The sequence below is a fragment of the Canis lupus genome, chromosome 7, assembly GCF_011100685.1.
Source record: "Canis lupus familiaris isolate Mischka breed German Shepherd chromosome 7, alternate assembly UU_Cfam_GSD_1.0, whole genome shotgun sequence".
Lineage (NCBI taxonomy): Eukaryota > Metazoa > Chordata > Mammalia > Carnivora > Canidae > Canis > Canis lupus.
This window is the reverse complement of record NC_049228.1, coordinates 7573929-7583971: the sequence shown is the minus strand read 5'-3', so window position 1 is coordinate 7583971 and position 10043 is coordinate 7573929. Positions and strand designations below refer to the sequence as shown.

Below are 10043 nucleotides of genomic sequence, written 5' to 3'. Positions count from 1 at the left end.
TTTGACAACAAAATGTCAAGATTCCTAGGTATTCAGGATACCTGTCAATCCCACAGTTAATGGTAAAATTTCCTAGATCTAGAAAGACTTTTCTATATGCAATCTTGCAGGACTTTGAAGGCAACTTGATGACACCAGAAATTCTGGGGAGGTTGAGTGTCTTCTGAGATTTTTTTTCCCCCCAGCGAAGAAGCTAAATGAAGATACGACTACCATGGGGGTGGATAACTGATGGATTACTTTCTGCAAAAAACAGAGAGCTGTTTACAGGAACTTTCTCCCTTCACGGAGTAACAACATTCATTTGTTCCATGACAAATATTAGTAGAAGAAGCCACCCTCCTCCTGTGTGTAGGGACACTCACACACCCCCATGCCCATCCTCACTTACCCCCTCTCCCCAACATGGACCACCAGTGGAAAGCCTGAGAACTAATCAGACTGGCCTTACATGGCTAAATAGGCCTCGTCATTATTTTTCCCATATATTTTTTTCTGTTTCTGAGTAATGTGTCCCATACGCCCTCCAAGTACTTCATTATCTGCTTATTTTCTGTTTGATTCACCCCCTTCCTTAGCTAGCAATTTCACTGGTATAGCTCAAAATTACTTTTAATAGTTTTTTTTTTTAACTCATTTTAAAATATTCCCCTTCCCTAATCCCTTCATGCTAGACTTGGCTTTCTCCTAAACTAATCTGTGTGGTAGCAAATTAAGGTCAATATACATTAAATATACCACCAATCAAAGTTTATAATGAGAATCCTTCCATATATTAGTTTTGTTTTAAATTAGGTGGAATGATTGATGGGAGGGACTTCAGAGCATTGAGGATGATGGTCTAAATTCTCCGAGCCAAGAATAGGGCGGGCATCACCGAATCCAGATGGTGTATCTTCAGACATTTCTATGTTAGCACAGTCTGCAGTATTGCCTTATAGTGAACTCCTCAACCTCCCTGTGGGCTCAGGATCTTAATGTTTTCAGGACCCTAGGACAAAAGTACCAAATGGAGGCTCACATGCCCAAGCATTTAAACATTCTAACTCAAGTTAACAAACTGTTAACTACGTTCCAAGTGTCTACATTGACAATCATATCTAAGTAATAACCTGAGCACCAGTTGACATTTAGAATTCTTCAACCCTTCAGAATTCTGTTCTTGAACAATGAAGAATAAGGGCATGGGAAGGCCTGGCCCCTGACTTGTGGCCTTCCTTTTTACTTTCCACTGCTGGCTCTGATTTGCACTGCAAAGGCCCTCATAAGGCTTCATATGAACATCATAGTCTGCACACCCAAGGTCTGTCCTATCTTTACCAGCAAACCTCTCTTCTGTCCTCAATGTGAGGCATGGATAAACAGAAGACCCGGGGAAGAGTCTTACTTAGATCCTAGAGGTGAACTCCAGGCTGATTGGGTAGGGGAATTCCTGAAGGGGTCTGAGCACTCTGAGTGTGGTCAAGATAGATGGGCTTGGAAGACATGGACACTCTGGGTAGACATCACCTCTTGACTCCATGGGGTGGAGAGCAGTTAGGAGAGTACGACAAAGAGGAACCCTCTAAAGTGTGGGGCCCATAGGCTAGGTCTCTCTTTTGGGGCCAAAGGTTAGCACTGGTGTTGGAAACTCAAGAGAGTTTGGAAGAATTAATGTGAGAAGAATCGGAGCTGACAACAAATTATTACTTTAAGGATATTTTCATCTTATTTTTATGAGGTAGTTTCCATTATTATAAGCAATAACCATTTTTATTAAATTAATAAGCATTAAACACTCTCAAGACTACTCATAAATCATTCAGAGTGCTCTTATTTTAGCTAGATGAAACAATCCACCAACCCCCTAGCATCTATTCCTCCCCTGTACCTGTTCATCCGCCTGCATTACCACCAACACGTACACACACACAAAATGCATACAGACCTTCAGAGGGGAATTTTAATCTAAATTGAGCCTTGCAAGTACAACTCATCTAGTAAATATTTCTAAGCTCTAAGTGCTCTGCGAAATCCTTATTTCCACCCCTCTTCCTTTGTATAGAGTAAGAACTGAGGTTGAAAGACTGGAAATGATTTGCCTTCATTTGCCTTGCTGACCTTCACATCTCCAGATCTCACTGTGACTGGAAATCAGGATGTTGGGGCCAGCAACAGAGTTAATTCTAGGGAAGGGAAAGTAGCCAGTTGTCCCTTGATCAGTGGCTAATTGGTGTGATCCACTAAGAAATCATCCCCCTCCACCCCATTTTAGAAATCTTTTGTCTACTCTTGGGGGAAGTTAACGAATCAGAGGGAATGGAAATATTTTCACTTTATTCAGGACAGAGGAGATAGGCTAGTGTGTGTCTAAGAAACTGAACCATTTTACCCCAAAAGGAATGTAAGGATTTTTTTCTAAAAATCAGGATTATGGAGGTAAATTTTACTTTTAATAAAAATCACCGGTTTTGAAAGTACAATTTGATGAAATATTATATGTGTTTATAGTCAAAATCACCATTGCAATCATCACATAGACCATACCCCCAAAGTTCCTTCCTGCCCTTTGGATGTCAATACCTGCATCTGTCCCCAGCATTTGCCAAGTGATTAGCTCTTTGCTGCTATTGTTTTGCCTTTTCTAGAATTTCATATAAATGGAATCATATAGAAAATAGACTTTTGTGTCTGGTTTCTTTTACTTCTGAGATTTACCCATGTTGTTGCATGTAATAGAGGTTCATTTTTTAAATTGTTTGAAGAGTCCTTAATTAGATAGATAACCCACAATTTGCTTATTCATCAATTGATGGACACTTGGATTGTTTCCAGTTTTTGACTGAGAAAGGAATAAACAAACAAAAGAGAGCATCCCCTGACATTTGAAAGCTGGCCTGGCACTCACAGCTAGGTCATGCTACTGTCCTAGAGGATGTAAACAATCTCACAAAATAAAAATCTCAGACAAGGTTATTCTGAGACCATGATAACATGAGACAAAGCAAATCCACCTCGTAATTTTGTCTAAGTACAGACAAAAATATTTTTTTAAACAATATTTATTTATTTATTTATTTATTTATTTATTTATTTATTTGAGAAGTGAGAGAGAGAGAGAGAGAGAGAGAGAGCACGAGCAGGGGGAGAGACAAAGGGAGAGGGACAAGCAGACTCCCTGCTGACTAGGGAGCCAGGTGTAGGGCTGGATCCCGGAACCCTGAGATCATGACCTGAGCCAAAGTCAGATGCTGTACTAACTGAGCCACCCAGGTGCCTCCAGACAAAAATACTCTTTCTTATTTGCTACCTCCAAATTCTAAACATTACCCTTCTTGGACAAAATGAGTGACTACTGCTTCTTTACTAATTAGAGCTATGTGTTCATCTGCCCTCCCTATAGATTTATTATCCAGATACCCAATTATAGAACTACCTTCACTTTGACACCCTCAATCTAGAGTCAACCCCCACTTCCTTCTGGTGTCTCTCAAATGACCCAACCAGAGTCTGAATCCTATAATAGTCTCATTCTAATACCCTCCTACTGAGATTCCCCAAGCTTCCCCATTGTATGTGTTCTCCCTCATTGCAATGAATACTAAACCCAACCTATTCAACTATAGGCATCTTCCTGGGGCACTTTGGCTGGATAGCTATTTTTTTTAATTACTTAAATTTAGGTTACATACAGCTGTATTATTAGTTTCAGAGGTAAAGCTTAGTGACTTATGTTGCATAAAACACCCAGTGCTCATTACCTCAAGTGCCCTCCTTAATGCCCATCATCCAGTTACACCATCCCCCCTTTGTTTTACTCATGTGTTATTTAGAACTATATTTTTTTTCAAATAGTTTAGAGTTTTCTAGATCTCTCTTTGTTATTCATTCTATTTTCTTTCTGCGAACATATGATTTTAATTTTCTTAAATGTATTAATGTATGCCTATGACTCAAAATATGGTATATTTGGTGCATGTTTCATGTGTACATAAAAAAGAGGAGAATTCTACTGCTATTGAGTAGAATATTCTATAAATGTAATTGATATAAATATCAGATCATGTTTGTTGATGTTGTTAAAGTGCTCTATATCCTTGTATTTATGTGTGTGTGATTGATTATTTTATCAATTACTGAGAAAAGAGTGTTGAAATCACCAACAATAATTGTGAATTTGTCTGTTCTTTCAGTTCTGTAAGTTCACTATTTTTTTTTTATTTGTTCCATCTACTCTGATAGTAATTCCACCCCATGTCTTTTTCATTTCAGGTGCTGCATTTTCAGGAGTTAGTTTCTTTCTTTCTTTTCTTCTTTCTTTCTTTCTTTCTTTCTTTCTTTCTTTCTTTCTTTCTTCTTTCTTTCTTCTTTCTTTCTTTCTTTTTTTCTTTTTCTTTCTTCTTTCATTTCAAATATCTTCCTCATCATTCTCCTATTGTCCTTTGTCTTTTTGAACATATGAAACACATTTATGGTAACTATTTTGACATCATTGTTGACTAATTCTATCAACTGTCATTTCTGGTCCCATTCTAATTAATGAGTTTTCTAGTTATGGCTCATATTTTCCTATTACTCTGCATGTTTTTGACCGAATACAGACATTATGAATTTTATTTTGGGGGTATTGAATTTTGCTGTATTATTTAGAGAGTACCATATTTTATTTTGGCTTGCACTTGAGTTCTTCAGATCAGTTTGTCCTTTATAAGGCTTGCTTTCAAACATTCCAGGGCAGCTTTTGGTCTAGTGTTAATTTAGTTCCACTACTGAGCCAATTTTATTCTGGGGATTTGTCTTGTGTGTTTGGAAACTCTCACTTTGGCTGGTAGGAGAATAAATTATTCTCATTCTTATTTGATGTCTGACATTGGTCTATCTATTGCTTTCTGGTGGTTCTTTACCAATTTCAGGTAGATTTCTCTCCTGCATACTCAAAATGGTGCTCAGTCAAAGACACTAGGGGACCTTTCTTAGATCTCTGGATCTGTCTCTGTGAACACCTCCTTTATCACATTCTTCCTTGCAAACTCTAGCTACACTATTTCCCTGAAGTCCAATTTCTATGTCTTTAACTCAGCAAGACCATTGGCTTTGTTGTGTTCACCTTTCCTGAATGGTAGCCTGAAGAGTATCTCATTTATTTTTTATTCTCTTAGGACTCACAGTCATGTGCTACCTGTAATTAAGTCATTTTAAATGCTGAAACTTTTTTTCTTCTGGTTTCCTGGTTGTTTGAGGCACGCAGATAAATCTAATCCCAGTTTTCTCATCATAGTCAGTAGAGGAGGTCATTTGGTCACTTTTTTGAATGATCAACTTTTCTGTTGAGCTATGGGTCATTTACTGATTGCCAAACAAGACCTATTGTTGAGGTAAATGGCAGGAACTGAGTAAAAGCCTTAGTGGGGATAGAAGTCAGGGAAAAATATTGAATTTTGGGTTTTAAGCACATGGGCTCTTCTATGTGGTCATAGGATCATTTAGTAGTGTGGAAGGGTTGAGACTGATAGAGTTTGTGTGGATCCTTTTTTAAAAATATTTATTTATTTATTTATTTATTTATTTATTTATTTATTTATGAGAGAGAAAGAGAGTGAGTGAGTACATGCAAAAGAAGGGGGCACAGAGGGAGAGAGAGAGGATTTTTAAGCAAACTACCCACTGAGTGAGGAGTCCTCTGTGGGGTTCTGTCTTAAAACCCTAAGATCATGACCTGAGAGGATGCTCAACCTACTGAGCCACCCAGACACGCTTGTGCAGAGATTCTAATAATGGCTTGGTAGCTGTGTTAGTGTGAAAAAGAATCATTCGATAAATTCCGTTGTGTAATTGAGACAGTCAATGTTCACCTGTCATGAGATCTGAGCACTCTGTGGGATTGACACTTTGCCATATACCAGTCACTGATTCTGGAGAATGACAGGACAGCCATTGTGATACGTAAGGAGTGTCCTTTCCCAAATTTGTTCTCAGAAGCCAGACTAGGGCATCATATGTACTCTTATTACAAAAAGAAGATTGCTTTAGAGCTGATTTGTGGCTGTTAACTTTTTAATTTTAAAGTATTTTAATCTTTCAATGTCACAGCACTGGGTGGAAATAAATTAGTAGATGAAGCTCAGGCTTAGAATATTCTTTCTCACTTTTAGTATTAAACAAAAGATGGACTAAGAGGTTCATTATTCCTAATGAGAAATATAGCCATTCTTTTTGAAGAAGTTGAACACTTATCACCTTTAAACTTGATTTTTTTTCTTCTTTCAAGTCCTAATTGTTTTATAAAAGAATCGAACCTGCTTATCAATGAAAATATTTATGCTCTATTAATTAATTACTTTAAGTTAGGCCTACATCCTATTTATATATGTATATAGGGTAGTTTTTTCTTCTCTCTCTCTCTCTTTCTCTGTCTTTTAAAAATTTATTTATTTATTTTAGAAGGATTGCATGTGACAGCAGGGGATAGAGGCAGAAGGAGAGGGAGAGAGAAACTCAAACAAACTCCATGTTGAGTTTGAGCCGAGTATGGTACTCAATCCCATGACCCTGAGATCACGACCTGAGCTGAAACCAAGAGTTAGATGCTGAACTGATGACACCAGCCAGGCACCCCATTTCCTTCTGTATTACAGATTATGAAAGGGGTGTCTGGCTGGCTCACTTGGTAAAGCATGCAGCTCTTCATCTCAGGTTGTGATTTCAAGCCCCACATTGGGTGTACAGATTACTTAAAAATTAAATAAAAATTTAAAAACTGATGATGCTATTTGGCTCATTTGGACACAGGAGAAATAGATCTTTGTAACATGTGGTTATTCTCATTTACAGGATTTTTCGTCATGGTATTAAGAAAGTTGGGAAGATGGGATGCCTGGGTGGCTCAGCGGTTGGGCATCTGCCTTTGGCCCAGGACATGGTCCTGGAGTCCTGGGATTGAGTCTCCCACATCGGGATTCCTGCATGGAGCCTGCTTCTCCCTCTGCCTTTGTCTCTCCCTCTATCTGTGTCACTCATGAATAAATAAATAAAATCTTTTTTTTTTTTTTTAAAGAAAGTTGGGAAGATAGGAAACCTCAGGACCACTCAGTTGAACAAGGGGAATGAGAACATAATTCAGGATAGACTGGAGTTATGACAACCAAGCGTTGTATTTTAGATAGCCTTTTGATCTTCTACTGCCCCATTCAGTTGCTCTGCCGTTACAGTCACGATGTCTGCCTTTGCTCCTCTGTCTTTGCTTCAGCTTATTGTCCCTCTCTGGATTGACCATGTCTCTTTTCTTACTCATGGCTTCTGCTTGTTTATGATTTTGCTATATCATAGCTTCTATTTACTGCCTTCTTTCTACGTTTATTTCCTCTTCTGCCTTTCTCAGTTGTCTACTTGGTCTTTCTATATTCTGATTGGGCTGAATTCTCTTTTTGGGTTACATCATAGGCTGCTGGACAGATGGCTATGTTAGAACAAGTGCCCATCCTTGGTTCAATCACTTGTAACAATGCAGCATAAATAATACTACTGAACTGGTTGGCTCATCTCTATGAAACCACTTAGAAGGGTCCTGGGATGATTGAAGGCACTATGAGATATTCTGGAGGGGAAATAAAGGTGTTAGACATCTTCTATTGACTATATAATGTGTAGATGTCAACTACATTATCATTGAGTGAATGAATGAATTAAATAGTAAACCCACTCTCCTTTGCTTGACTGGCTGAAGAACACTTAGCTACAACATAATTTATGCTTTAAACTTCCATTTTACTTCATCTCAGTCTGTTTTTCCCCCTCTGTAACTCAAAATGGAACTGGGCACCCTGCGGCAGAGCAGATCCTCTACTGCTGAATGAAGGAAGGTGTTTCATTTTTTGCAGCATCCTATCTCCCAACAGCTAAGTGCCTCATTCCTCATTTGCTTCACAGGATGGCTGTGAGGAAGAAATGAGATCTTTTATAGAGAATCACCAATCTCGTGTCTGTGCCATAAAAAGTGCTTCATATCAGTTGGGTATTATTTTTCTGTGCTCCTCATGATTGGGTCCTCAGTTAAGCATATCCCAAGCTCCATTAAAAAAAAAATGTTCCCTTTCACATCAGGAGACATTCCTTGTTTTTGTGCCATCAGTGGCATGGGGGTGGCAGTAAATTAAGTAAATGATCATACTCTGAAGTTAATAAGTTATTTTTCCCTCTTCATAAGATTTTTGTTTTTAAAAGAAGATTTTGTGAACTCTAAATTAAACTCTAAATGTATATATCTCAAGCAAATAGGAATTGGGTAAAGAACATACCTTTTATGAATGTTCAGAGGTAAGAAAATGTAGTGGGAAATACTTATTTTGGCTTATTTGGCTTTCTCAATTCAAGTGCAGAATAAATCAGATCCCTAATATTAGGGTCAGGTTTAATTTCTACAGCTTTTAGAAGACAAAGACCAGGTCCATGTATTACCTTTATGGAAAATCTTCAGCAATCAAATACTTAAAAAAAAGTGGTTAGGACAACTAATTTCACAATGGTGTAGTAAGAAATATTTTCCTGCTTTAGAAAAAGATGAATGAAGAATGGAGATTCTTGACCAATCTAATTGGTGAGTTAGAATGCCAATATAGGCCCGTTCTCCCAGACTCTTTTGTTGGCCCTGGAGCCCCTATTTTTTTTATGTTTTCAACTGCGCGGTGAACCCTCCTCCTCTTATTTGGATCTCTAGGAGAAAGTGGACATTGGTGGAGCTGAGTTGTCAAATGTCATGAGACCCTGGCCCATTTACAACTTCTTAGAGAAAGTAGTCTTCTACCCTCACCCCCCATCGAAGTAGATAAACCATACACAAACTCTTATATGCAGCTGCTTGCTTTTGGGACGTCTTGCTCACTAGTTATTTTAGCAATGTTTCAGCAGGCAGAGCAGTCAAGCAGAAATACCACACTCTTTGTGAAAACTCGAGGTCAGCACAATTTCTTCCCAGGGAAATTGTAACCTTTTGTGCTGAGATTGGGATGTCTGGGTTAGAAAAGAGTAGAGAAAAACCAGTTTCTGGGGCCCCCAAATCCCTTATCTTTTTCCGGAGCACCAGCGCTAAGATCACAAGTTCATTCCTGGCAGATGGAAAGTTACTGTCTCTCAGGGCTGCTAAGAGAACGTAGGGTATTTTGCAAGTCACACTACCAACAATATTTACATCTAAGTGATATACATTTTTGAGTTTCCTGTTGTCTTGCTCTTATCTCTTCCTCCATTTTATTTTCTCCTTCTTCTGTATAGAATGGCTTGTAGAGAGACTAATCCCTCTCAAAGATTCAATCCTTCAAGATAGTCTTTCCGAACTTTACATATCACATGCACACCTCCTTCTCCACCAGCTCTAGGTAGTTGAACTTTGCTCTTGCAGCCTCTGTGTTTGCCTCCAACCTAGAGAGCACAAAGTATGGTATTAAAGTCTGCTTACAGGTCTGTGTCTTCCAGTGTCCCATGAGGATAAGACTCATATTACACTTATCACTGTGTCCGGAAGGCTCAGAGTTTAGTTAAAAGCTTTCAAATTGGAGACTTCTAGATTCAAACCCATTCTGTCTCTATGTCTTCATGAACTTAATCTCTTCTATAAAATGAAGATAATAATACCTTGAAGGTTGATATAATTTTAAAAAATATATGGGTAGATTCCTTAGATTGTTGTAAGGTTTTTAAATTTTTTTATTGAATACACGTTTGCTGAACATCAGGACCCTCTCTGAAGGAGAAGATTCCATGAAAGATATACAGTTTTAGGGGGACGTTAGGAGGTGTAGACAGTAAAGCAGTCTGTCTTTTGGTGACATGGGATGTTGTGAGCTGATTCTAAATGTTTAGGTCTGCTGGGTCTTTCATAGTGTAAGCAGGCTTGGCAACCACTTTCTGGCCAGCCCCAGGCTTCTTCTCCATTGCTGTCTCCACCCTCCACAGCCTGAGACGCATGTCTCCAAGTCTTCGCCTGGGATTATCATGTTTTATGGACAAATGTGGCGTCAGAACAAAGGTCTCAAGAGAAAGAGTCTTTCTGTTTTTATTCAGATCAAAGC

General features: G+C 38.5%; 1 long non-coding RNA gene across 2 annotated transcripts in view; it reads left to right on the top strand.

The window, feature by feature from the left end:
* The first annotated feature begins 1164 nt into the window (after window positions 1–1164).
* LOC111096609 overlaps window positions 1165–10043 on the top strand; it is a 35166-nt gene continuing 26287 nt past the window's right edge. For both annotated transcript variants that reach the window (XR_005361576.1, XR_005361575.1), the window contains exon 1: window positions 1165–1303. This is a non-coding gene — a long non-coding RNA (uncharacterized LOC111096609). The remainder of the gene's footprint in view (window positions 1304–10043) is intronic.